Source organism: Dipteris shenzhenensis, unplaced genomic scaffold (assembly GCF_047967505.1).
Source record: "Dipteris shenzhenensis isolate YYH24624 ecotype China unplaced genomic scaffold, Dip_SZ_1.0 scaf0224, whole genome shotgun sequence".
Taxonomy (NCBI): domain Eukaryota; kingdom Viridiplantae; phylum Streptophyta; class Polypodiopsida; order Gleicheniales; family Dipteridaceae; genus Dipteris; species Dipteris shenzhenensis.
The window spans coordinates 1-27,240 of NW_028239530.1; the positions used below are offsets into that span (position 1 = coordinate 1).

Sequence of the window (27,240 nt, forward strand, 5' to 3'; positions counted from 1 at the left end):
TGAGTTGTTGGTAATTTTGTTGATGAATCATGGGATAATAATATTCTGTTTGTTTTTATTGAAAATATCTCGATTAAACATTTCTACTTTCCCTTCTCGAATCCCCCTCAAGTATCAATTTATGATCCAGATTGAAACCCATAGATCATGATTCTCGAACTAGCAATCGAAAAGATTCTGGAGCAGTATCGGGCTTGGGTACGGGTTTCCCAGTCACGGTGGCATTAGGTACTTCATAACGAGCTTAAATATGATCGGATTTAATAGTAAGCATTTCTTGCAATATATAAGATACACCAAAACCTTCCAAAGCCCAAACTTCCGTTTCTCCCACTCATTGTCCCCCTCGTCTGGATTTCCCTCTAAAAGGTTGTTGTGTAACAAGTGCATGGGGCCCACTGGATCATGCGTGAATCTTATCATCAACCTGATGAATCAATTTCATCATATGAGCTTTCCCAATTGTAACCGATTGTTCAGAAGTATCACCCGTTCGTCCATCAATTAATCTACTCTTTCCGGGATGATCAGGTTCGAATAACCACGGATTGGATGTTTCTGTACTTGCCTTAAATGGTTCCGAAAATACCAGTTTTCTAGAAGCTTCTGGTTCATGTCTTTCATCAAAAGGTGTTATTCTGTGATGCATCTTCGGAAATTCCCCTGCCAACCCAAGCAAACATTCAAAAATCTATCCTACATTCATTCGCGGAGGTACTCCTAAGGGACTTGGTATCATATCTACTGGCGTACCATCCTGTAAATAAGGCATATCCTGCCTAGGTAAGATCTTTGATATAATACCCTTGTTACCGTGTCTGCCAGCTACTTTATCACCTACTTGTATCTTACGTTTCTACAAAATATATATATGTATCATCTCCGAATTATTCATGGGATTATCCTCAGGATAGACCCACATGGCATCAGTGACTCGACCTCTTCCACCAATAGGGACTTTCGGACAACTCTCTTTTGTGTTGACTGCTTGGATACCAAAAATCGCTTGTAATGATTTTCCTTCTGGGGCACGTAATGAATCCCCCCCCTCTCGAGGCGTCAATTTGCCCACTAGAACATCTCCTGTTTCTACCCAAGATCCTGATGCTACAAGCCCATTATCCTTCAAGTGACGAAGGTCATAACTGTCTAATTGGGGTATTTCCTTCGTAATTATCTCAGGACCCTGATTCGTCGCACGAACCTCAACTTCGTGTCTCTTGATATGAAAGGATGTAAAAACATCTTCATATAGCAAACGTTCACTAATCGGTACTGCATCTTCAAAATTGTATCCCTCCCGTGGCATATAAGCTACTAGTATATTTCTACCCAAAGCTAGTTCTCCTCCAACGGTTGCTGCTCCATCCGCCACAACTTCTCCACTTTTCAGAAGTTCTCCTTGAATAACTGTAGGCTTCTGATGTCTACGAGTATTATTATTGGGACGTTCATATATCCTCAATTTAGTTATAGTATCTCCATTCCTGGAGGATAAAGTAATCTCATTACCATCGGTATATTAAATTCATCCTTCTTGTTCGGATACAGCTACACTTCCCGAATCTAGGGCTACTTAACCTTCTGACCCAGTTCCTACAATGCACCTCTCAGGTCTGAAAAGTGGAACCGCTTGGCGTTGCATATTAGAACCCGTCGAAGCGCAGTTTGCATCATTATGCTCGACGGAGGGAATAGGAGAAGCTCCAATGGGGAAATATTGTAGGGGATGAATACCTCGTAAATCCAATTCCTCCCACGTAACGGTTAAGAACTCCTCTCGATACCGAACCGATATAAGCTCCTTCTCCCCGGTCCTCCAATCTGCTATTAACAGATTTCCAGTTCCTATTCGATAATCATCCCCGACGGGTGATAGATCTACTAATTGTCCTTCCATAGATGATTTGGATACTTCATAAAAGGGACTTCGTAAGGATCCGGAATTGCTAACCTTTGCAAAAATAGCTAGGGATGAGATAGGACCAGCATTCATACCCTCAGATGTCTCGATGGGACATATACGTCCGTAATGACTGAAATGGATATCCCGAGCTTGAAAAGTGGCAGTTCGCCGCGTCAATCCCCCGGGACCTAGAGAACTTGATCTTCGTTTATGAACTGTTTCTGCTAGTGGATTGGTCTGGTCCGAAAATTGCGACAAAGGATGTGAGCCAAAAAATTCGTTGAAAGTTGTTGTGAGTGGTGCGGAAGTCACCAATCCCCCGAGAGTTAATGGACGTCTACGCCTGACGGCTCTATGGATATTTTATCGGATCGAATTCTCCGGACGATTCAGGGCTAATTTTAATTGTTCCTGTAATAGATCCGCTACAGACCGAACGCGTCGATTTCCCGGGTGGTCTATATCATCGAGGTTACCCATCCCATAGCTTATCTCTATCAAATAATCTGCGACAGCTAATAGATCTTGGGGTAGTGGGAAATGTTCCGTTTCAGGTACATCGAGATTAGGTTTGATGTTTGAATTTCGTCAACCAATTCGTCCCAATTCGCACCTTTGTTGGAAAAATCTCTTCTGCAATTCCTGGAATATGGATTCTGAAGACACCACATCGACTCCCGGAGAGTATAGATGTTTGTAAAGTTCTAGCATAGCATCTTCCGAAGATTCGATAGTTTCTCTCGATTCTCTGAGTAGATTCAGAAAAATCTTAGGATAACGTACATTCCGCGGGATATCCTCCGTACTCAGTCCCATAGCTAGAAGTAGAACCAAAATGGATATCTTTCGTTTCCTGCTGATACGAATCCATATCCTACTCTTTCTATCTATTTCTGGTTTGAATCTTCCTCCCCAATCCGAAATGATCATGCTGGTATATGTGAAAAATCCCCTGTGGTCCAACTCGCGGTTGTGGTAAACACCAAGACTCCTCAATATCTAGTTAATCAAAACTCTAGCAATTCCATTGATTATAAATGTTCCTTGGGAGGTCATCGAGGGAATAGATCCGAGAAACACATCCTGTTCTTCTACTATTCCGCTTCTCTTCCGAATCAATTAAGCTGGTACATATGGATCGGATGAATATGTGATACATTGATATGTAGCCTCTCTCCTCCCAATCGGAGGTTCCGACAATCGATACTATTCACTAATTGATTAGAATTCGACTTCCTTATCCGTATCTTCAATCTCTGGGAAATCATCAGGTTCTTCAAATGATCTTTCATGAACAAAGCAGTTGAATCCCTCAAATTGAATTCATCCAAGTTCTGGCAATACGAACATCTCCCTATCTCCTATTGATGTTGTACTGAAATCTTATCCTCGTGCGAAACCCTCCTATACCTATTCATCAATTCATTTAGTGATTCCTTCTCCCTCGCATCCCCCCTCCCCTCTCTTTCTCCCGGGTGAGGGATTGAATTTGGTAGATTCTCCCGATGAAGACTGTTCCCGAGTTGGCCAAGGAGATACCACCATCATCAGCGGTTCTTGAGGTATTGGAGGTGTCAAACAAACTATAAATGGATTTCAAAATGATCTGATGGAAGACTTCCTGCACCCAAAAAATCTTTATCATCCACTTATCAACCATCGGCTCGATTCCGTCATTCCACCGATATGGTGAGTGGGGGTAAGGTGAGACACAACGAGAATGGGGATTCTCGACACGAAATCACAAAGATTCTAGGTGCCTAGTTAGACAGATTCACTTCGCTGGATCTCCAGAAGACGCTGGAGGCATTAACGTCAGCATAATTGATACAATTGGCGCAGTTGTTGCGATTCTCGCTGCGAAGCAACTACCGCGAAGAACCAGTTTTTGCGCCGTGAAGTATCGATTCGTGGAACAGCAATCCGGTAAACATTGATACGGGGAATATCACTTCACATACTACTGAAAATCAATCCATTGTGTCAAATCGTTGGTTTACCCCTCCCCCCCCCAACCCGAGGTGGATCAGAAGAACTATTGAGATTCGAGAATCTATCCCTAAAGGTGGACGACCTAATAATATCTACCTGCTGTTGCCACGGAGTGTCAATATCAATGTGGGGAGGGTGAAATTGACAAGGAAGGGAAAAACTTTTCGAAGTAGAACCCGGTATCTATGCGAACCATTTCTGGGGGGTGGGGAGCGTGAAGGATCCGTTAGATATTTCCAAGAGTGTTAGGAGGGAAAACAAGACCAGGGGGTGGGCAGTAGGGATCCGAGTAAGTCAGAGGATAGTGGAGCAATCTAGGGAAAAATTGGTGTTGGCTGCCTGGGGATGCATAGTATAAAAAGGATGTGTGTGGAAGTGGGGGGGGTGGGCAGCAAGGTTTCCTAACCCATCAAATTGATTGGATGGGGAGAAAAGGTTTCTAGTATCCGACATACTTACGAGCTCAATCCGATACAGAAAAATGAGCAGCTTGCTAATATTCCCATTCAGTGGTATACTTAATATCGAGTCCCCCATCTATCAATCATGTGCCTCGATGCAGGTGAAAGAAGGGCGATATAGTCAAGTGGTAAGACAAAGGACTGCAAATCCTTCATCCCCCAGTTCGAATCTGGGTGTCGCCTTGTTGTGCCAGTATCAATAATTTCGACGATTTCGGGATTGACTACCGCGCCAGACCCGGACACAAATCGAGATGCTCCATAGTATATTATGGCCTATCACGCTAGATGTATCCGGATATGCCACGGATAGGCAATCCTGATCTTAGTGTATCAGGAATCGAGGAGTAAATTATATGGATTGACAACCCCTCGGGGATTGGGACTTGGTAACATTATAAAATATATTGGTGGACGGATCCGCACTCTTATTACCTCCTCCCACTCGGGTATCATATGAAACAGAAATTGATTCCCATGTACGATATGTTACTGACTTCGATTCGGGTTCATCCATATAAGCACCCAGTAGTTGGAGGAAAAGGAATTCAATAGGAATTGAATTGAAGGGATAGGAATTACGACCACGGATATGGTTAGTATTGCTTGGGCTGCTCCGATGGTGACTCCTACATTCTCTCTTTCACCTGTGGTTCGGGGAAGAAGTGGATCGCAGTGAGTAATTTTACACTACTCCTCCTAGTATAGTAGAATCCGGGAGATGTGAATCGTTGGGGTGGGGCCCAACGATTCGACCCCCTCTAGAATCTCTTGCTTCTTCGTAGGAAACACATATGGTATAACTAATTCCCTTCCATTTATGGGAGAATTCACCCCCCCCCCCCAATCTCAACTCTCTGTAGGAATCTTCTCTCCCGGGAGGGGGAGTCAACCAGGTAGTTTCCAAACGACCCCTATTGGATATCCGCTGGTTAGATTCATCAAATGCCTCGATCTCTTCTCTACGTAGATATAAATTTTCAGCAATAGGAAATATTGCAGTTCCACTTAAAAGTATTTCAGATAATAGTAGAATCGGATCTAAGCGCCAACCTTGAAAGATAAGAATTCCTCCGCATAATAATCCAATGGAGGAAAGGAAAAAGTCGTAGTATCGGGATAGGTTGGGAATCTATGGATTGGGTAATGCGCCCCCCCCCCCCCAAAAAACCATGGGTGATTTTTCATTTCGTTGTGGCTTAAGCAGGACCAGTAGTTGGAGCGAGGTGTTATCTCTCACTTCTCATCCACGTCAGTTTCTTCTGTCGAACTTCCCGGATCCTCTTTCACCGGATTGAATCGGGAAATAGATAGATAATCTTGATATATCCGAATCAATGGATAGATAGAAAAATCTCTCCACGTTTCAAATTTCAATCCGGTTTGTTCTTTATGCACCCGATCCACCCCGTTCCGTAAAAATAGGATCTTTAGACTCATGTCTGACTCCATTGGTTACCCATAAATCCATATGTACATATAGATCTCCCCTCCAGAGGGGGGAGGCTAGAACCAAAGATATCACAGGGGAGAGAGATATTGGAACCCGCCAATCCCCTCCCCCCCCCTAGTTTTCGAAGTATGGAGAAACATATTGAATCAGTTTAGTCATGGATTGATTCCTATTGGGATTCATTACTACCGACACCAGTTCAAGTTTCACATCCCCCGGGTAGAGATATGCTGAAAATCGCAGAGATGTTGCACGGGTACATTTGGGACCACACCTCTAGATACATTAGGTTCCCTCTTTGCGGAGACATACAGGAATACACCTATCACTACTAGCCCGATTCCGACTATTGCACCGGGACCTGGTTCCATGGAAATCATAATAAAAAGGATGAGTGAGATGGACCTCCCGATCGATAGATAGATGGGTCTATCTATGTAGATCATCTATCTATCCAGATTTTAATTGGGATGGGACTGTGGAATTCAAATTGGGGGAGTAAAAATTAGTAGTTTACTGGCAACCGAGTTGCTACTTCACGCGGAGTAGCATCCTATTTCATCCCCTACCCCGGGACGTATATTCAACCTTCCCTTATCTACTTACTACCATCCGCGGCGAAACAATAGACCAGGTTCTCGGATTAATTGTTCTGAGCAGCCGTTTGAATGTAAGGAATAGGTAGAAAAGCTGTAGGTATTGGAATAAAGAGTGCAGTAGCTATGAATGCGAGGATATTTACTTCCATATTAGTGGTTCAAATTGATTTGAGGAGTAACTTGAGTGACCCCATTAGGAGAGACTCCTGAACTTTATCGTGATATTGTGAGTCATCCAACTCTACTAGAGTGGATCTGATAATCGGGATAGAAAAAAATTAACTCGGGTCTGGTCAAATCTCTGATATCAATTACATAGTATATCACGAAAGAAATTTTAAGAGTAGTCGATTGTTTACGCTTCTTCGGCAAGAACTTGCCCCCCCCTTTTTTATATTCTTACTGAGACAGAGAAGAGGGGTTAGTCACCGCATCTTTCTGTGGCAGCAAACGAATCTAGAAGCACTGTGGGTGGGAATCTATGGATGGAAAAATCAATGACTGGAATAATTTCCCCTCCTCCCCTTCCCTCTCTCGCCTATGGGTTGACGTGGCTAGAGATTAGCCCCGCAAATAAGCTCATTTGAATACTCGTAGTGAATATCCATAGTAAGCGCGGGCATGTGGAACTGGCGCGAGGCGGATGTCTCGTCTCCTCGAAGAATCAAGACAATTGGGGCTTTCGGGGTTAATATCTCCTGCATCTGTATATCCGAAACGGGATTCGAGTAAAAATGGTTTGTCGGATTCACCGTGGATGGGGAGATAGAGCATTGACTCCTAAGCACCCAGTACATAGACTTTAATTAATTGCTGGGATTGTAGTTCAATCGGTTAGAGCACCGCCCTGTCAAGGCGGAAGTTGCGGGTTCGAGACCCGTCAATCCCGCTACATTTTATTGAGTCATTTCAAATAACTCAGTCGAGATATACAAATTATAATGAAGTAACTCCGCGGTTTCTGGGTCGAGCTGGATTCGAACCAGCGTAGGCGTTGCCAGCGGATTTACAGTCCGTCCCCATTAGCCACTCGGGCATCGACCCATAGATTTAGACCGGGCTTGGAAGTACTTGAAAACAGAATCGGTCTCGGAAGTGTAAATGAAAGGAGTTTATTGATGTTTTCAATCTGGGCCCCTCCCGCCACCCTGAGAAGGTACGAGGGCAAGAGAAGCCATAACGTCCGTAGTGCTTCTGCGAGATGAGTATAAGTACCCCCAGGGGAATTCGAATCCCCGTCGCCTCCTTGAAAGAGAGGTGTCCTAGGCCTCTAGACGATGGGGGCCCAATCACTCTTCAGATAATAAGAGATTATCTATAAATCGTCAATCTGATTCTCCCGAATCCCCCCCGAATACAACATCCAATGGATGGGGAATTGGAATACCTCTCCGAATCCTTATCGCAAAATCCCGCTCGATGCATACCTATATGCGGAACCGCATGTGGCATCTCCCACAACCTCTAGGTCGACTGCTTCCTAGATGTGTAGGAAGTCGAACACGGCATAGAGGTAACGCTGAGACTTAAACCTTGCAATTCTCCGAAGTGAAGTGAGGCAGTTGAAAAGCTTCACCCAATCCATATTTCCATGGACGATTATTTCTTTCACCGATGAACTTATGTATCCCAATAATAATTGGTAATTACCAGCAGCATCAGTAAGTATATAGGCTTCTCCATTGCTTTTGGTTCATTCAATGTTCTGTTTCCCCTCGAGGGAAAACCCAGATTGGAAATCCCAGATTGGTAATCTACGCCTCAAATCACTCGGTTATGACTTCCTCAATTGGGAATATCTCACTCCTGAAGCTCAAAAATATTCTCTCCACCGGTCTGAACTATCCCGGGGGCTACTGCCGGGGGTGAAGCGGGGCAAGAAAGTCGGGTCGGCGGATAGCGGGAATCGAACCCGCGTCCTCTCCTTGGCAAGGAGATATTTTACCATTCAACTATATCCGCGTGATATGCCACCCCGTTCTATATTGAATAACTATATATGTGGTAACTCCTCTAGTCAACACACCTAATCCCATCCACCTCGTCTCGGGATTTTCCCTCGTGGACGGAGAGCCCCCCCCCCCCCGAGGAGGAAGTGTCGATTCCGTAGACCGTAATTATTATTGATTCTCTCTCCCCACTCGCCATTATGAATCGTGAGGAGGGGGCCAGAATTACCGATACATTGAATCTCTGGGATATGAAGGAATTAAGTATACCCACTAGGAAAACTAATCCGATCCATAAGGAAGCCCCTGAAAAGACGACATTTTGTTGCTTGACCAACCATTGGGGAAGCAAGCACGACAGGTACACCAATTACTAGTAGGAATGAAATGGCGATTAATGTGAATAAAGCCATTGGAAAGCAATAGTCGTAGTTAGGACTCTCGACGTATCAGAAGTAGAGGATTTGTACCATCTGATCCCATCCGGTGGGACTTACACCATACCGAGACCGAGGATTTTGGACGGAACAAGAATCCTTCTAGTTCAGTACCCCGGAATCCAATGTCTCTTTCGAATCTCTTGATAATCCATCAAGTAGGAGTAAGAATTTGATTATTTGGAATGATCCCTATATTGATTTCATAGTAAATCATACGAAACCATCATCTCATATCTTTCGTAATAGGGGTGAATCTCGATACAATACATGTGTATCAAGATCGACAAGATCTCCGAAGAATTGGAGAAGAGCTTTCTAGGAGAGGTGGTCGAGTGGTTTATGGCTCCAGTCTTGAAAACTGGCATAGTGCTGAAACGCTATCGAGGGTTCGAATCCCTCTCTCTCCTCAATTGATTCAGTACCGGACCCGACGGGAGGGGGTATTAGTGGTCTATCGGTGGTCTAAAAGAACCACCTAGTATTTCCAAAAAATGCCAATGTCCCCGAGGGGAGCCTATTCTTAATAATGATAGATGAGAGGAATCTTCTGAAGCAGTCTGGGGGTATTCCTCCTCCGCCCCGGTTCATGCGCCGCATCTCCAGGCCCAGGTCCCGTGTCAATACTTTCCCTATCAGGGTTCGAGGGATAGGAAACAAACAAATATGAGAGATCTGATGTTAACTAGAGGTATTTAAAATACCAGTTCTATCGATTGACTTATCGGGATGATCAAAGGTCAATTACCCACCCATTTGCGGGATGGTACGTTCCACCAGATACAACTGGTGAGGATTCAAATTAGCTTCAAATTAGCTTACGGAGATGAGTCGTCATCGCCAAATCACCCCCTCCAGGGGGGTGATTTGTAGACATAAGTGCAAATGCTACCGAAACTTGTGGTTTCCCGGAACCCTATAGAAATGAACAGTGAGTTACACCTCGCCCTTCCCTCATCCGCGAGGTAAAGGTTACTGCTGGGTATATACCGACGTATCGAACTAACCCCACTGGGGGTTAGTTTATGTATGAGCTGTGTCCCGGTTCCGCAAAGAACCACCAGTAGAAAATGGAATTTGTCTGGTATGGTAGGTACTAATACTACCAAGTAATAACTTTCCATTAATATCTCAGCAATTTGTCCTAATTTAATGGTGTCATGAAAGAACGGGTTCGGTATCACGGTCAATTCCCTTCTCAAACCCGGCTGCCGCCGCACGGGCTCTTCCCGCATGCCATAAATGACCCACAAAAAAGAAAAATCCTAGAACGAAATGGGAAGTAGCCAACCAACTTCGGGGAGATACATAGTTCACGGCATTTATCTCAGTAGCTACTCCACCTACGGAATTTAAGGAACCCAGAGGTGCATGAGTCATATACTCCGCGGAGCGTCGCTCCTGCCAGGGTTGTATATCTCTTTTCAACTTACTCAAATCCAAACCGTTGGGGCCTCTCAGTGGCTCCAACCAAGGAGCACGAAGGTCCCAGAAACGCATTGTTTCGCCTCCAAATATGATTTCTCCCGTGGGGGAACGCATCAGGTATTTACCCCAAACCAGTAGGTCCTTGAGCGGAACCTATGTTGGCGCCGAGACGCTGGTCCCTGACAAGAAAAGTAAAAGCTTGAGCTTGAGAAGCCTCTGGGACCGGTAGGACCATAGAATTCACTAGGATATGCCGTGTTATTGAACCGAACGAAACAACAAGCAGTAAAACCAAAAATAGCAAGTGCTCCTAAGCTATAGGACGGGTAAGCCTCTCCGGACCACACAAAAGCGCGACGGGCCCAAGCAAATGGTTTGGTCAATATGTGCCAGATCCCCCCGGAGATACAGATGGATCCCAGCCAGACATGTCCCCCAATAATATCTTCTAGGTTATCGACACTTACAATCCAACCCTCTCCACCAAAGGGGGATTTGAGTAAGTAACCAAATATGACACTCGGGCTTAAAGTGAGATTCGTAATCTTCCGTACATCCCCACCTCCCGGGGCCCATGTGTCATACAAGCCTCCGAAATATAACGCTTTGAATACTAGGAGGAAGGCGCCGGCTCCTAACAAGATTAGATGAATACCCAATATAGTAGTCATCTTATTTTTGTCCTTCCATATATAGCCGAAAAATGGGAAGGACTCTTCTGAAGTCTCGGGGCCAATGAGAGCGTGATAAATACCCCCGAACCCTAGAACCGCGAAGATATCAAATGAAGGACTCCAGAAACAAAATAGGGAAAGGTATCGACGACTTCCCCACCGGGACCCACTCCCCAACCTAGGGGTAGCTAGGTGGGGAAGTAGAATTAACCCCTGTTCATACATAGGCTTCTCCGGAACGAAGTGAGCCACTTCAAACAAATTCATGGCTCCAGCCCGAAACACGATCAAGCCAGCATGAGCTACATGGGCACCGAGTAATTTACCAGACAGATTGATCAGTCGAGCGTTACCGGCCCACCAAGCGAAACCTGTGGTTTCCTGATCGCGACCACCCAGAGACAGAGTTTCGTTAAAGAGCGTTTCCACGGGGTAAGACCTCCTCGGGGAATACAAGGTTTTCATGAGGCTGATCCTGAGCTGCCATCCAGGCACGAATACCCTCATTCGACAGAATGTTCTTTGTGTAGAAAGTTCAAACTCAGGATCTTCCGCCGCACGAATTTCTTGGGAAACGAAGTCATAAGCACGCGAATTCAAAGCGAGACCACTACTCCGATAGCACTCATCCATATCCAGTTACTGCACGAATAACATAAAGAAATGCAACCAACGTTTGTTGGAGAAAGCGACACCGAATATTTGGGACCAGAAACGATTAGCGGTAACCATTGAATAGGTCTCTTCGGATTGAGTTGGGTTAAAAGCACGGAATGTATTTGCGCCATCACCGTCTTCAATAAGGTGTTTTCCACCGTGGCGCCATGGAATGGCACACGAAAGAGCAGCACCAAGGACTCCGGCGACTCCATCATATGAAACGGGTTCAACGTCCAGTTGTGAAAACCCTGGAAAAAGAGAATGAATCGAGAGATAGCTGCTACACCGAAGCTGGGTGCAAAAACCAACCGGATTGCCCTAACGGGTAGATTAGGAATACAGAAACAGAAACAGCAATGGGAGCAGAGAACGCTATTGCATTATGGGGACGTAATTGTACGGACCTAGCAAGTTCGAATTGACGTAACATGAAACCTATCAAAGCGAAGGAACCGTGAAGAGCAACAAAGGTCCATAGACCCCCTAATTGGCACCAACGGGTGAAGTCTCCCTGTGCTTCCGGACCCCACAGTAGAAGCAAGGAATGAGCGAGACTATTTGCAGGGGTGGAAACTGCGGCAGTCAGAAAATTGCAACCTTCCAAGTAGGAACTAGCTAATCCATGAGTATACCACGAGGTGACGAAGGTTGTGCCGGTGAACCAACCGCCTAGGGAGAAATAAGCGGTGGGGAAAGTAATAGACCGGACCAACCTACAAATACGAAACGATCCCTTCGTAGCCAATCGTCCATACTATCAAACAAATCTTTCGATTCCTTGGAGGATTTTCCAATGGCGATGGTCATAGTTATTCTCCTATTCAACTCTTCCAACCATTTTGGGTGCCCTTCTATTTCATGACATGATAGGGTCGTGGTGTAGGAAATGAAACTACCATATCACTGCCCCTTCTGAATAAGAATTTGTCGGAATCTCTCTGGCATGGTAACAATATTCCTAGGTCCCGTCGAGGGTACTTTTCTACTCCGTCTCGTTCCCCCAAGCGGATGGATATGGATAGAGTACCGATACAACGAAATTGATTTCGTGATTCTTCAGAAAGTGGGTAACCCTTTCTCTTCTTCCGAGACTCCATCAACCCGTTCGCTACGTCGATGAATCCTGATCCGTAACTTTATCCCAGCTAGATTCCTTCCAATTGAACAATCAACGGCATCTATTGGATCTCTTTATGTGGTGCTGGTGTTTCCTCCCGCATGTCCTGCCCACTGGAGAAGTACAGGAAGGAGTGGGAGAAGCACCAATTTTCAGCAATCTATCTATTTGGTGAATTGAGTAGGACACGCGTACATACAGATATTTATGATCCGTATCTTCACTTTACTCGTCTATTTCACGATGGAAGAGACACTTCCTGATATTTATTCTACCAATACTCAATACCATTCGGAAGCTTTTCGCTCCCGAATCATTCGGGTGATTAATGGCGGGTGGGTGGGGGGGGGTGGGGGGAGGCCACTTTTCCTTGATGTCGGACGAGAGAAACAAACTCCCGTCTCGATAGATTAAATGAGAACCATATAGTCCGTCTTACCTCCTGGTTAAGAAGCGGGAGATGGATCGGAATGATACGAGAGAAACCCGTAGCTGGGAGTTAGCTGAAATCTTTTCATACGAGAATTCATTGGAATATCTCCCCCTGCGGAGAGATGTATCGATAGTCAGAATTCTCATTGGATTCCTGTATCAGGGGTAACTGAATGATCTTCCACATCATGAATTACATCTACCTAAATTTCTTATATTACGGGTAGCAATAATTCTGAGATTCAAGACGGGGGGGAACATTCCGAACAGCTTTATTACGTAGCGATTCGCTGATTCTTCGTTGATTTCCCCACCCACATATGGATCCCGCTATATAGATAGATATATGTGGATATTTGTTGCGAATCTTACCGGGAGTCCCCCGAGCAGTGAAAGTGGATAATCAGGATAATCTGATTCGATAGGCATCTGGGGGGGGGGGGGGGCCTCGTCATATTCGTCGCCTATTCGGGCGAAGGATCATTTCGACGTGATCACTAATTTTCTGAATTGGTAGAAACATATGTGGTACTCTACAATGTAAGGAAGGATTACGAGTGTCTGTGCCGAGAGAAAGAGACAAGTCGAGTGAAATCTCACGAGCCCTTTATCGGATTTGAACCGATGACTTACGCCTTACCATGGCGGTACTCTACCACTGAGTTAAAAGGGCTTACCGATGATGACATTGATGAGGTGTATGAAACACAGTATGTCGGAAACAGAACTATTCTGTTTCCCGTTTCTCAAATCATTATCCTGTCACTATTCTCTCAATCTTACCAGGGGGGGGGGATTAAAAACTGCTGATACTAAAACTAGGTGGGGTAAGGTCTCTGGAACTAGCGGAAATGGTTGAGTCCTCCTTTCCACCCCCTACTTACCCGATTGAATGGATCCCGATAGAGAATCGGGAGATTCACCTGGGAAGGAGAAAAAGGAGAATGAGGGGGGAAAATTTGGGATTATCCGGTTTATGTTGTGGATGAATACCCGCCGGTACGTGGTCAAATAGTTGGAATAAAAATACGGGAACAGGGTGGACTATTGCTTTATCCCCCTATCACCTATTGCTTTATCACCCTATCACCAAGTTAATTTTCGTTTGCGGAGACGGGATTCGAACCCGTGACCTCAAGGTTATGAGCCTTGCGAGCTACCAAGCTGCTCTACCCCGCGTGGTTGATTCCCTCGCTGTAATTATTATACAGTCTTCAAATAATTACATTGAACACGAGGGAATCTTGTGAATTTATGGAGATCGATTCTCCAACAATTCGTGTGGGAAAACCAATATTTATCTACCAACTCGATTTTATTACTCCAGGCAGCAAACAAGCGTGTGCCATTTCGCGTGGTACGTGTCTGGATGAACCAAAGTCTCGATAATTGGATCTGGGGCGTCCGGTTAGGGAGCATCGGTTACGAAGACGGGTGGGTGCACTGTTACGTGGTGGAGATTGGAACGCCTCAGAAACCTCTAATTTTTCTTGTATTGATAAACCCCCCCTCATTCTCTGTTTCAGGGATTGACGTATGAGATAATATTTCCTCACCAGTTTTTGTTTCTTCTTCTCTTTCTCAATGAGACTCCTCTTTGCCGTAATTTCCTAGTCGGCGATATTGGAATGTTATTATAGAATGGATGGAATTTGGGATAGAGTCCAATTGAAGTGCTATGATTTGCCACCCATCCGTGCTATCTATCCATCAGAGACAGATTTTAATCGTGGATAAGTTGGGCTTACCACTGGCTCGAATGCCAAAGGTAAGCCCAATGCGATACATGCTTTTAGCTTTTATTGAGGCGAAACACAGAGCTACCCAAATTTACCCGATGTGGATGCTATTGAGAAAGCTGCATAGGTAAATATATAACCTACGGAGAAGTGGGCTAGTCCCACTAATCGTGCTTGAACGATAGAAAGAGCGACTGGTTTGTCTTTCCAGCGAATCAGATTGGCCAAAGGTGTGCGTTCATGAGCCCGAGCCAGAGTTTCAATAAGTTCTTGCCAATAACCGCGCCAGGAGATGGGAAACGTGAATCCAGTAGCCCGAACGAGATGTCCAAACGAAAACATCCATGCCCAGACGGATAAACTGTTCATACCGAAAGGATTGTAACCGTTAATGAGTTGTGAAGAATTCAGCCGTAGATAATCCCTCAACCATCCCATCAAGTAAGTAGAGGATTCATTGAATTGAGCTACATTTCCCTGCCACAGGGTAATATGCTTCCGGTGCCAGTAAAAGGTGACCCATCCAATTGTATTCGACATCCGGAAAACTGCCAGATAAAATGCATCCCAGGCCGAGATGTCACAGGTACCACCTCTACCTGGACCGTCGCAAGGAAAACTATAACCAAATTCTTTCTTATCCGGCATCAGCTTGGAGCCGCGCGCATCTAATGCACCCTTCACTAGAATCGGTGTAGTTGTATGTGGACCTGGAGCAATAGCATGATGAACTAAGAAATCCCCGGGTCCAATGGTTAGGAATAATGAGTTGCTATTATTATTAATGGCGTCTAACCAACCGGGTAGCCACAAGCTCTGACCAGCATTGAATGCTGGACTGTCTGTCGAGGAGAGAAGTACGTCGAAACCATACAAAGATTTACCGTGAGCGGATTGTATCCGTTGAGCAAATACAGGTTCAATAAGAATTTGCTTCTCTGGGGTTCCAAAGGCTAACGTGACGTCGTTATGGACATAGAGACCCAAAGTATGGAACCCTAGGAATAAACTAGCCCGACTCAAATGGGCTATTATTGCTTCTTTATGCTCCAACATCCTTGCCAACACGTTATCCTTATTTTGTTCCGGATCATAATCCCGTATAAAGAATATGGCTCCGTGGGCGAACGCCCCTGTCATAATAAAACCAGCGATGTACTGGTGATGGGTGTATAGCGCGGCCTGGGTCGTATAATCCTGTGCTATAAAAGCATAAGCGGGTAAGGAATACATATGTTGTGCCACTAGGGAAGTAATGACTCCTAAAGCAGCTAAAGCGAGTCCTAATTGGAAATGTAGGGAGTTATTGATTGTGTCGTAGAGTCCCCTATGTCCACGTCCCAACCTGCCTCCTGGAGGAATATGAGCTTCCAGAATCTCTTTTATACTATGTCCGATGCCGTAGTTAGTCCTGTACATGTGGCCGGCAATGATAAACACAACCGCAATTGCCAGATGATGATGAGCGATATCAGTTAACCACAAACTCTGAGTTTGTGGATGAAATCCCCCCGGAAAGGTTGAAATGGCAGTTCCTGCTCCCTGAGCACTATTGAACGAGTGATTAGCGGAGTCGGGACTTTGTGCATAAACACTCCATTGACCCGAAAAGAATGGTCCCAAACCTTGGGGGTGTGGTAGTGCAGTTAGTAAATTACCCCATCTCACATGTTCGCCTCTAGATTCAGGAATAGCGACGTGAATCAGGTGGCCTGTCCAAGCTAGAGAGCTTATTCCGAAGAGTCCTGATAAGTGATGATTGAGACGAGATTCAGCATTTTTGAACCAAGAAATACCCGGTTTCCATTTGGGTTGTAGATGCAACCAACCCGCTACCAGGAACAAGGCGGAAACAGCTAGTAAGGAGATAGCTCCGGTATATAGATCTTGATTGTCGCGTAAACCGATAGTGTACCGCCACTGATAAACACCAGGATAAGCAATATTAACCGGACCCGGAGCTCCCCCTCGGGTATAAGCCTCGACGGCTGGTTGACCAAAATGAGGATCCCGAATGGCATGAGCGATTGGTCTTACCTGTAATGGGTTTTGCACCCATGCCTCGAAGTTACCCTGCCAAGCTACATGGAATAGATTCCCAGAAGTCCAGAGAAGAATTATAGCTAATTGACCAGAATGGGAAGCAAATATTTTCTGGTAGAGACGTTCCTCGGTAATATTGTCATGACTCTCGAAGTCATGCGCAGTGGCTATACCGAACCAGATACGACGAGTAGTTGGGTCTTGGGATAGACCCTGGCTGAACTTTGGAAATCTTGATGCCGTAATGCTTTTCGAATCCTCCTAGCCATTATCCTACTGCAATGATTCTCGCTAGGAAGAATGCCCATGTTGTGGCGATTCCACCCAGAAGGTAATGAGCCACCCCTACGGCACGTCCCTGTACAATACTCAGAGCCCTGGGCTGGATAGCAGGAGCAACTTTCAATTTATTATGGGCCCGAACAGTAGATTCGATGAGTTCTTGCCGATATCCACGGCCACTGAACAGGAACGTCAGACTAAAAGCCCAAACAAAATGAGCACCCGAGAATAAAAGACCATATGCGGATAATGAAGAACCATACGATTGAATGACTTGGGAAGCCTGTGCCCATAGGAAATCACGGAGCCATCCATTAATGGTTGTTGAACTCTGCGCGAAGTTTCCTCCAGTGATATGGCTCACTACTCCCTGGTCACTTATACTACCCCGTACGTCAGATTGCATCTTCCAACTGAAATGAAATATAACTACTGAGATGGAATTATACATCCAGAACAAACCTGAGAAGACATGATCCCAAGCAGATACCTGGCAGGTACCTCCTCTACCGGGGCCATCACGAGGGAAACGAAAACCAAGATTCGCTTTGTCGGGTATTAGGCGGGAGCTCCTCGCAAACGGGACACCTTTTGGTGATATTAATACAGTAACATGAATCGTAAAGGCATGGATGTGATGCACCAAAAAATCGGCAGTACCTAATGGGATTGGTGACAAAGCAACTTTACCACCTACTGCTACTAAGTCTCCACCCCCCCAGGTCAAACTGGTACCTGCTGTTGCATTAGGTGCCGTTAAGTCAGGAGCAGAAGCATGAATGTTTTGGACCCACTGAGCAAATATGGGTTGTAATTAAATAGCAGTATCTGAAAACGTATCTTGGGGACGTCCCAACGCACTCGTAGTATCGTTATGAATATACAATCCGAAACTATGGAAACCTAGAAAAATGCATACCCGGTTAAGATGTGAAATTATTGCATCACGATGCCGAATGACACGATCCAATAGGTTGTTGTATTGAGTAGTCGGATCATAATCTCTCACCATAAAAATAGCTGCGTGTGCCGCCGCGCCTACCACTAGGAAACCACCAATCCACATGTGATGCGTAAACAGGGATGGCTGCGTAGCATAATCAGTAGCTAGGTATGGATAGGGAGGCATAGCATACATATGATGGGCCACTACAATTGTTAGGGAACCCAACATAGCAAGATTAATAGCTAATTGAGCATGCCATGAAGTAGTTAGGATCTCGTAAAGACCCTTGTGACCCTCACCCGTGAAGGGACCTTTATGAGCTTCCAGAATCTCTTTCGTACTATGCCCGATACCCCAATTGGTTCGATACATGTGACCAGCTATCAGGAAAAGAACTGCAATAGCTAGATGGTGATGCGCAGTATCGGTCAACCACAATCCCCCTGTGGCTGGATTCAATCCCCCACGGAAGGTTAAGAAATCTGAGTATTGTAACCAGTCGAGGGTAAAGAATGGAGTTAATCCCTTTGCGAAACTGGGATACATCTGAGCCAAAAGGTCACGATTCAAAATGGATTCATGAGGAAGAGGTATCTCCTTAGGATCGATTCCCGCGTCTAATAGTTGGTTAATGGGTAGCGAGACGTGTACCTGGTGTCCCGCCCACGCCAAGGAACCCAATCCCAAGAGGCCTGCTAGGTGGTGGTTCAACATGGATTCCACGTCCTGGAACCAAGCCAATTTTGGAGCAGCCTTGTGATAGTGGAACCAACCAGCGAAGAACATCAATCCTGCAAAGATTAAGGCACCGATAGCGGTGCAATAGAGTTGTAACTCACTAGTTATTCCAGAAGACCGCCATATTTGAAAAAATCCGGACGTTATCTGTATTCCCTGGAATCCCCCACCTACATCTCCATTAAGTATCTCTTGACCAACTATTGGCCAAACTACCTGGGCGCTAGGCTTAACATGAGTGGGATCACTTAGCCACGCCTCGTAATTAGAGAAGCGAGCCCCGTGAAAATACATACCACTCAGCCAGATAAGAATAATAGCTAATTGACCAAAATGGGCGCTGAATGTTTTACGGGATATTCTTCTGAATCATTTGTGTGACTATCAGAATCATGAGCATCAGCATGTAGATTCCAAATCCAAGTGGTACTACTGGGACCCTTAGCTAAAGTTCTCGAGAAATGTCCAGGTTGAGCCCATTTTTCGAAAGAAGTTCTCACGGGATCCTTTTCCACCATAATCTTGACTTCTGGTTCCGGTGAACGAATAGTCATCGAGATTCTCCTCTCTTCGGACAGGGGATAGCAACGACCTACCAGCGGGGGATACGAAACTTCTAAGAGATGGAATTCGTATGTAAGGTATTCTTCTCCCTGAGTTTGGAACTGGAACAGCTGTAATAGAAGAGTTATCCGAGGCAGGCATTTAATCTTATTATTACACAACTTATTAGTGCTTTATGGACCTTGTATAGAGAGATTCTTATACGTTTCAGTAGGGGGGGGGTTACATATTACCAGATGGCAATCGGTAGGAGGAGAAGTCTTCTCCTTCCTGGTATCCCAGGGGGGGGGGGGGGGTAGAAAATGTAAAGGAATTTCTTTCAATTGTCTGGTCCCCATATCACTGCTACCCCGGCGTCACCCCCCTCTCTCATCACCTGGAACGTTTCGTAATCCTCAACCAATTTTGTGCTTCGATATAATTGCTTGGAGGAAGTGCTATTGCTTGTTTCCGACACTCAGCGGCTTGATCAAACCAAGATTCCGAAGCCTCCGGGTCTCCCTGTTGAATGGCCTGCTCCCCCCGGTCGGGATGGATAGATCCCTTCGAGATATCCTCCCTCAGAACCGGACTTGAGAGTTTCCTACCTCATGCGGCTCGAATGACTACTCAGTAGCTTATTCTCTATCTGATCCAAGAGAAGAGAGAGATTTACTTGGCCCCCTCCCCCGTTAGTCTAGAGAAGAATCAAGAGTAGTTACTGGGAATGGTTTCCAATCCTATCGATGCGAGATAGAATCTTTTCCATACTCCTAATTCGTGGAGGAGGGTAATAATCTCCCCCGGAACTAATTCCCCTACTTCTAAAAATAGATCCGCTGAAATGTTTCCTTTGGGATTTGATACTACACCATAGCTCGATATTCCTTTCCAAATCGATTCTATTACAGGAATCGATTGTAGAACCCCCCGAGTGAGCAAATCTCATCGTATCGACCCAGATTTTCGATGACGAATCTTTGCGGTGCTTTCTCCCTCAATTCACCCGATTATCCATGGGATTCACAGGCTTCCGTTCTTCCCCCGGACCTGAGTTACTACGGGGGACACCAAATTCCACAGCTCAGGAGAACTCCTTATGGGAGTATGCTTGTGGAAAGCCTCCTACATCGAGTGGTTTCGAATCAAGGGATCCTATAGTATGGGTAATCGCACGTAATGACGGATCACAGCCATATTATTAAGAGCCTGTGGTGGAAAAGGATTCCGTTCCAATGCTTGAAAATAGTATTCCAAAGCCTTTGCATGTTCTCCATTGCTAGTATGAATCAAACCTATATTATGGGGTATGTAACTCCGATCATGAGGATCAATCTCCAAACGCATAGCTTTGTAGTAATTTTATGAAGCTTCTGCATATTCTCCTTCGGATTGGGCCGACATTCGTCAGGGTCGCTCACTCAGCGTGAATGAGCTCCGCTTCAAAACCGTACTTGAGATTCTCACCTCATACGGCTCCTCCTGCATGATGCATGGAGAGAGACTAGTATTTGGAATAGTCTAGCAATTCCTACTCTAAACCTATGGATGAACGGGGGCTAGTGTCTGTGAAACTACTGGACTAGCCATCCCTTCTGCCAAAAATCTCTTGTTAACATGGTTGTGCCACTCCGACACGTCGACACCAAGAGACTAATGACAATTTCTCTGTTCCCAACGCTTCGAGTTTCATGGGGATCAGCTACTTCGACAATCTCCGATGATTCTAGGGGTATCCAAAATACGAACGGGATGGATGTTCGTTGTCCCAATCATTATTGGTATTCGTCATAGAAACACGACGCGCGGCTGAACCCAACCGTAACGAAGCTTTTGCGTTGTCGATTCCTCCACGTAGTGCCTCTCCCCTATGCCTACCCACGGAGTCCTACAAATAGGTCGGTCCGTAGGTTTCACCTTTTGCTTACTACTACGATTCGCCGGAGATCGAAACTGGAGCATTTGAGGCTGCATCAATCGAGGATACACGACAGAAGGACTTGTTTCCCGTTCGAAACATACCTTCACCAAACGCGGGTCTATCGGAATTTGAATCCCCCAATTAATTAGGAATTAAGGTTAATCGATTTTCCCTCCCCAAATCGCACCATCTCTATAATAAGTAAAAGCTCTCTTCTCCCTATCAGTAGTCGGTATGATTTGTAACAAGATATCCGCCAGAATCGTGGGAGTTCTATCAATAGAATTGTCATTTCTCTGGGATCTAGGCGTAATTGGAATTCCTCTTCGTTCCACTTATTATTGAGTTAATCAGGATGCCGGAAGAACAGATCTCTTTTGCAATACAAGGGGAAGAGGTGCATCCGTCTGGTATCTATGTCCCTCCCCCTCAATCGACTGGGAGGGTGGAGTAACTAATTCCGCACCGAATGAGAGTCGTGTGTGAATGGGGGTATATAGTCTCGCAGCATCCATGAATAATTACTAATGGAGTGATTGCTTTTGATGGGATCTGCATCACCTAATTGAAAATCTCTCATTATGAAATCGACTCGGAACAACTAAAAATCTATCCCAGGGATGGGGTCACCTCCCCTACCTCAATTCCGGGAATTAATCTCATTTCTTAATAACTGATGAGGCTTGCACTCACTTCCAGGAATCACTTTTTCCCGTCTATCATCGAGGATTGAGTTGCTATCCGGTTTCTTAGATTGGTAAGATGTGTAAATAGTACAAAGTTGCAGGAAAGGTGACTGAGTGGTTTAAGGTGTAGCATTGGAAATGCTATGTAGACTCTTGTTTACCGGGGGTTCGAATCCCCCCCTTTCCCCTTTGCATTCCGTCATTGACTCTGTTCCGGCACCCCAAAGAATTGCTAATCCTTTGAATGCTTCCAGTTAGTACTCCCGATTTCAAATAATAATTCCAAGAATCCCCCCCCCCGGGGGGGGGGGTATCCGAATTTCAGAATGAGGAATCCCAGACTATTAGATAATTACTTGGGGTTAGGCTTTGCGGGAGTAATACTCAACGACGAGCAATTCATTTATATCCAACCCAGTGGACTCCCGATTTGCGATTCCATTCACTAATCCTGTGGGTCTACTGTCTCCCGACGAGGAAAAAGTTGAATGATCAGGTATTTTGTCTCCCCGAGAAAATTCCATCTCTCTATTTGGTCCATTGCGAGAACCCGGTCGATTTCTCACAATAATAGTATCTTTTGGTTTGCGACGGTAACTCGGTATATCGACTATACGATCGTTCACTAGAATGTGTCTATGATTAACTAATTGCCTAGCTGCAGGAATAGTAGGAGCCATACCTGGACGAGAAACAATATTATCTGGACGCATTTCGAGTAGCTGTAATGGTACTTGACCTGTTGAACCCTTGGCTCTTCTAGCAATACGAACGTATCTAGGCAATTGTCGTTCCGTTGATCCATAATTGAAACGTAATCTCTGTTTGGCTTCCAGACGCACGCAAAATTGAGATACCTTTCTCGAAGCAGATTAATCAATAGCAATTCGTGCTTCTCTCGGATTTGATGTTTTATTTGTAAGCCCGGGTAGATCCTTGAGACGACGTATTATTTTCAGACGGGGTCCTCGATAACGAGACATAAAAACTCCTTCTTTGTAAGCATGGTAAGACCCGGAATGGACCTCTCCGTAATCGAAGTACTGGTACTATTTATAAGTGTCACCCAATTTTGTTGAACATTTGGTATTTGTAATAATCATAACATATGAATGTAGACGAACAAATACTCGAATTCCCATCGACTCTATTGGAAATGGAGGCTTCGACGCGGGGGACAAAGCCGAAGGGAGACACGGTATTGGTGCATCGACTGATACTGGGCAATATTCTGCCGGAATCGAACCGATAACCTCTGCCTTGTGAATGTGGTACTTCCGAATCCAAACCAAGCTTTCCTGGTTCTTTTGAACCCCATGGGATGGAATAGAACCCTCCTAAAGCGACAATGGTGGTTGCGCCCACGGCGCAGTCAGCCGCAAGGGTTATTCAACCACAGAGATGGGTTAGATGAGTCGATAATTCCATCTCCTACCGTATCGTATTGATTTAATTACCCCACCCGTGTATAATTCTTATGGGTACGCGAATACGGAGAAGCAGGGTATGGTCTCGCAGATATATATTCTCTGGGATCGGTGGAGTCCCTTTCTGGAGGAAATTGGGAATAGAAACAGAAAAGGGAAGAGGTTGAGAATTCGGGAATCGGGACGGGGTATATAATTTCCGCTTGACCGGAATCAAGAGACTCGTGAAATATCTCTGGAACAAATGGCATGGAACATGCAAACTCGGATGGCATGCAAAAGGATTTGATGCAATTGCAGATCCATTGCTTCGGTTTGGGACTCAAGGGGGGGGGGGGTATGGCGGAATGGTAGACGCTGCGGACTCGATTGGATTGAGCCTAGGTATGGAAACACACCGAGTGATAGCTTTCAAATTCAGGGAAACCTAGGATTATTTAGTAGGCGATCCTGAGCCAAATCTCATTTCAGAAGCAGGATTCGGATGATGAGATAGGTGCAGAGACTCGACGGAAGCTATTCCGACGAACGATCTATTAATTTCTATTATTCATTAAGCGGATAGATGTTCTCTTTCCATGGATGATTCAATCTAGAATGATCCTATAAGCGGCGAGGATCCTCTCCCAGTGCATACTCAACATCCGCACCGAGGATTGTATCAAAATCTCGAGAATCTCGGGTATTGGTGGGATCTACTCGATTATCCCCGAATCCCATCTTCTCCTGATTTCCTCTTTGTGTATGTATACTCCGTATTCGGATGAATATGGTTCGATGAATAACCATTAGTAACAGACCTTCGCGGATAGAGATGGAGTCCAACTCTACGCCGTTGATGGAAACAGCAATGCAAATTGTGGTAGAAAGAAAATCCGTTGGTCTTTGTAGGACCGTGAGGGTTCGAGTCCCTACATCCCCAGTAGAACGGGATGAAACATATTATCCAAATTGCGTAGGAGTTGTGGGAAGCATCTACCCCATGAAACAGAGAAATCCCTCCCCGTCTATTCTGGTGGATGGGATTCTTCGACCCATCAAGCGGACGAAGGGTATCGAGATACATCTCCCGAATACGTATTGATTTCCTCCACCTAAACGAGAGGGGATCCATGCTCCCGATTCATAGCTCAATCGAATCGGATTGATGTCTCGTCCCCAGCTCGAGAATATTTTTGAGTGGTTTGCGACTGAACCATTCGGCAAATCCAATGGATTGTCTGAATGGTTCGCCTGCAAGGTATAAAAAAAAAAATGGATTCGTGAGGATAGTTACTTCGATTGGACGGATAGGTAAGGGAAAGAATCAATCCACGCTGGGATATTTGTTTGGGATTATCGCGGAATCACTGGCCGGGATAGCTCAGTAGGTAGAGCAGAGGACTGAAAATCCTCGTGTCACCAGTTCAAGTCTGGTTCCTGGCATACCGATGGGAAATAATTTGATCTGATGGCTGCGGGCGAAAACCGCACTTGGAAATAGGAGAATCCAAAAAAAAAATATGGATTGCTTATTGGTCTACTGGTCGGGGTATGTATCTATACCCACACCTACATACGCTTGAACGTGCATATGTAGGTGCGGATTTCGATGCAGATACGTGGATGCGATTGATCGTACGAGAAACAAGTGTCTCAAATAAGGTAGACCAGCCTCACCTGCCGCACAAGATTAAATAGAATGATACAGAATTGGCTAGTGGGAGGATGGCTTTCAATTTTGCCTCCGTCCCAATTCGATAAGCATCCTGTAGCTCATAAAAGTCGGGTACGACATAATCCTTACGTAAAGGCCATCCCAGCCGGCTCCCAGGCATTAAGATACGTTGTAGGTGCGGATGACTCTCATAAGTGATTCCTAACATATCATAGGATTCCCGTTCCTGGAAATTGGAACTTTTCCAAACCCAACAAACGGATGGAATCCTGGGGTCTTTTCTCGGAACGAAGACTTTTGTACATACTTCTTCAGGTTGATCTGCATCGTCTCGCACCTCCGTCAGATGATACACACTAGCTAGGGATCCTCCTGGTGCTGCATCATAGGCACATTGGGAACGGGGATAATTGAAACCGCACGCATATGAAGCAACAGCTATAGAAGGCCAATCCCCTGCTTTGACCTGTGGGATCTCGACACCCCGGTAATCAGAACCTAAAGGTCTGTGGGCTAAACTATGTCTAGTCGACCAAGCGGGTAATCGACCCCGCATCTCGATGTTGGAATCGCCGTTGTTATTGATAATACTCATATTAGCTAACGTTCTATATCTCTGTGGAATATCTTCACCCGCCCGCCTCTGATACGGATTCTTCATGCATACTTTCGAATCCACTCAATCCCTTCGAGAGGATATTTGATAGGGATTTCGAAGACTGATTTGCGATTCGTTGATTGTATTCACCGGTATAGGTATTGGGTACGAAAAAAAGTCGGTGATTCAGACTAAAATATCTCTTCCGGGTTCGACAAGAAGTTCGATCCCTATAGTTTTCCTGAGCAATTCTTTTGCGGGGTTTTGTCACAGCATCAATAATAGCTTCGGGCTTGGGCGGACGACCCGGCAAATAAATGTCCACAGGAATCAATTTATCCACTCCGCGAACGGTGCTGTAAGAATCCGTACTAAACATGCCTCCCGTAATGGTACATGCCCCCATAGCAATTACATACTTTGGTTCGGGCATTTGTTCATAGAGTCTCACTAGAGACGGAGCCATCTTCATGGTGATAGTACCCGCCGTTATTATGGGATCAGCTTGTCTGGGGCTGGATCTTGGTACTAGACCGTACCGGTCGAAGTCGAAGCGTGAACCAATTAATGAGGCGAATTCAATGGAGCAGCAGCTAGTACCGTAAAGGAGTGGCCACAAACTGGAAAGTCGAGACCAATTGGAGAGATCATTCAAGTTAGTCAAAATAATCGAGTTTGATGTGTCTTGATCGGGGGAGAAGGACTCCACGGAGTTAATTAGTGGATTCCCCCCACGGGAGTCGACTCCGTTCCTCTTACCCGAATAGTTAGAAATTAGGACCATTCCAATGCTCCTTTTCACCATGCATAAATCGAACCGACAATTAATATGGATATGGGGATAGACACTTCAGTAAAAGCAAATAGACCCAATTCCCTGAAACTCATAGCCCGGGGATAGGGAGAGACCGTCTCGACGTCGGGAATAACGAATACCGGGGCAAACATATAATAACGGATCTGGAATTGGATCCAAGCCCCTCCCTTTGGTTCCATACCTGATTCATAGCTTGTTAGTTTTTCAGGCCCCTCGCGGATGGGTGCGACGGATCTGGAAACCGAAAAGGCTGTATAGGGAATAAGGATGGATACTAGTAGGAGGATCCGGAAGGAATCGTGTTTAGGAAGCAAAAACATTTACATACTCCTCCTGCTTCGGTATTTATCTTCTCACCCCACCGTGTGGGTGTAACATCTTTATGATAAGTGAAGGGGGGGGGGGTTGCTGACTCCTCGATCGTTCGATCGGGGATGAGATGCCAGACGTGGCTCACGGACATCTCATCCCAGAATGGAATCGGGATGTACACCCCCCCAGTGATGAGCCAATCGTCCCTCCGATCCAGTCCTCGGAAGATGCTGGATACCAAATGGACTTGCGAGAAGATTATTAGAAACGGGACTCCCCATCCGGAAATGAGCTCTTGGCTGGAATCCGTGAGATGAGTCAAATTGCCGGAAGAACCGGATGGGGACTATATTCTACTAAGTAGGTAGTGGGGTATGGTATGTACCTCCCTACCGAATCGATGCATAAGATTGATTTATACGG

General features: G+C 45.4%; 6 non-coding genes across 6 annotated transcripts; 4 read left to right on the plus strand and 2 right to left on the minus strand.

Moving 5' to 3' along the window:
• The first annotated feature begins 4,470 nt into the window (after positions 1-4,470).
• On the plus strand, positions 4,471-4,542 carry TRNAC-GCA (transfer RNA cysteine (anticodon GCA)). The gene has a single exon. It is a non-coding gene; the product is annotated as a tRNA-Cys (tRNA).
• A 3,760-nt stretch (positions 4,543-8,302) lies between these two features.
• Positions 8,303-8,373, minus strand: TRNAG-GCC (transfer RNA glycine (anticodon GCC)). The gene has a single exon. It is a non-coding gene; the product is annotated as a tRNA-Gly (tRNA).
• Positions 8,374-9,118: 745 nt separating this feature from the next.
• TRNAS-UGA (transfer RNA serine (anticodon UGA)) lies at positions 9,119-9,207 on the plus strand. Its single transcript has one exon. It is a non-coding gene; the product is annotated as a tRNA-Ser (tRNA).
• Positions 9,208-14,213: 5,006 nt separating this feature from the next.
• TRNAM-CAU (transfer RNA methionine (anticodon CAU)) lies at positions 14,214-14,287 on the minus strand. The gene has a single exon. It is a non-coding gene; the product is annotated as a tRNA-Met (tRNA).
• Positions 14,288-22,106: 7,819 nt separating this feature from the next.
• TRNAS-GGA (transfer RNA serine (anticodon GGA)) lies at positions 22,107-22,193 on the plus strand. Its single transcript has one exon. It is a non-coding gene; the product is annotated as a tRNA-Ser (tRNA).
• Positions 22,194-24,785: 2,592 nt separating this feature from the next.
• TRNAF-GAA (transfer RNA phenylalanine (anticodon GAA)) lies at positions 24,786-24,858 on the plus strand. Its single transcript has one exon. It is a non-coding gene; the product is annotated as a tRNA-Phe (tRNA).
• Positions 24,859-27,240: the final 2,382 nt, after the last annotated feature.